Below are 1,954 nucleotides of genomic sequence, written 5' to 3' on the forward strand. Positions count from 1 at the left end.
CTCGCCCTTCCGCTGGGTCTGTCTGTGTCGCTTCCGCCGCCGTTGGCGAGGAGCGGCGCCCAGCCGAGCGTCCCCCGGCGCCCGTGGCGTCCCCGCCGCTGCAGCAGGCCCCTTGCTCGATTTTCGCGTTGGACGTGCCGTAGGTAGGGCTTGGGTAGCAGAGGAGGGTGCGATGAGGTGGCGGACGAAGAGGAACTGTGAGTCTGCAGTGCGGGGGGGAAGCCGCAGGAGCCCAGAGGGGGTCGGTGTACCGAGCCTGGACCCTCGGTGACTGCACAGGCGATCCCTTTGCGAGTTAACTGTCTTTCTTCCCTTTAGCAGCCGGCAAGTTCTCTGTCAGGGCGCAGGGGTGCGGAAGGTCAGGACAGGATGAGGGATAGTTCAGCATCCAGCTCAGCTTCTTCATCAGTGACAGATCTGTACTGCACCCCCTCCAGCAGTAGGTCATGCCTCTTCCTCCCGAGTACAGCAAGAGACTTCAGCTTGAGTGCCAGCTTATCAGCTTGTATGAGGCCTTATGAGGTACCTTCCAACAGGGCGCCCTTCTGGGCTCAGAAAATCTTGGGGAGTGAGCATTATTTTTTTGCTTTACGAGTAGTTCTTAAGTAAACTTTGCATTTTCGTTCCAAAATAAAGAGTTAGCTTGAAAATGTCTGAGTTTGTGTGTCCTAGTGGGACTTCCAGCCCACTTGTTGTGTTTTTCCTTGTCTGGGAGTTAAGAGAGAAATGCAGAGTACAGCCTACCAGTGTGGCAGGACACAAATCATTCTGTTCCACTGGCTGGAGTTACTGTTTGTCTGTAATGCTGATTTCTAAGGAGTCTCTATCAGGTTTTTACTAGAGTAGGCAAACACAGGCTAAAAAAAAAGGCAATCCTGACACTTAGTGATATAAGAAAAGAGATAAGGTAGAGAAAAATGGAAAAAGTAGTGGTCTCAATGTGTGGTGACTTAAATGTTTTTATGTACAGTTTTCCTGAGTGGTGACCTGGACAGTCAGACTCTCCTTTGCACCCTCCCTCCCTTTCCTTCATGCAGACACAGCAAAATCAATAAAAACAGAAATAATTTGGTGTTGGTGGGGGCAAGGTGGTTGTCATTTTTGTCCTTTCTAAGGTCCACTTGTGCAATTTACCCCAAATCAGGTGTTTTTGGTAATATCTGCACATATTCAGCACTATATAAGAAAACATTCGCGTTCAGCTTGGTTTTCCTGAGTTTAAACGAGTAATACGTATGGGGAATGTTCAGCATGCTTCTGACTAGGAGGAGGAAAAGAATTTTGTGATAGAATACCAGTTTTGTTTGTGGGACTGCATGGTAGGTTGGTCTTAAATGAGAACATGCACAGTTATTGTATTGATGCAGTTGTACTGAGGTCACTGTACTGGTATGATTCCTTATGTGGTTCAAAGCAGTGCAAGATATACTGGGAGGATAAAATTCTGTTGTTCCTGCACAAGGGAATCTAACTTAACAGTTGGACTCGGATAACTACAGTAGGATAGCTCAACTGATGGTAAATTTTTGCAGTGCAGATAAATTTTTCCCCAGTATTTGTTAGAGATTGTGGAATTGCCATTCTGGATTCTGTTCTTTACATTTTTTAATGCTTTAAAAAGGTGTAACAGTTGTTGTCTTCTCTCCATGCCCCTCCCCGCCCCCCCCCCTTTTAAGCATTAAAGCAGCTTTGAAAGGTTCTGGTTAATTTTTGGGGTACTTTTTTACTTTTGGAGCTTCTTGAACTGAGTGTAAATGCCTGCTCTTGCCCAAGGAAGAGAAATGGGAATGTCACTTGGAATTTAGGACACGTGCCTGAGTTACTTTGTACAATCAGATTTATTGACCCCTTCACTTTCTTGCTTGATAAGCTACCAAGCAAAATAAAACGCTCTGTGCGAATGCTGTGCTGCTTGATTTAGACAAAGCGTCATGCTGAGTAGTGGTGTTACTAG

Source organism: Haliaeetus leucocephalus, unplaced genomic scaffold (assembly GCF_000737465.1).
Source record: "Haliaeetus leucocephalus isolate CR32 unplaced genomic scaffold, Haliaeetus_leucocephalus-4.0 Scaffold238, whole genome shotgun sequence".
Taxonomy (NCBI): Eukaryota; Metazoa; Chordata; class Aves; order Accipitriformes; family Accipitridae; genus Haliaeetus; species Haliaeetus leucocephalus.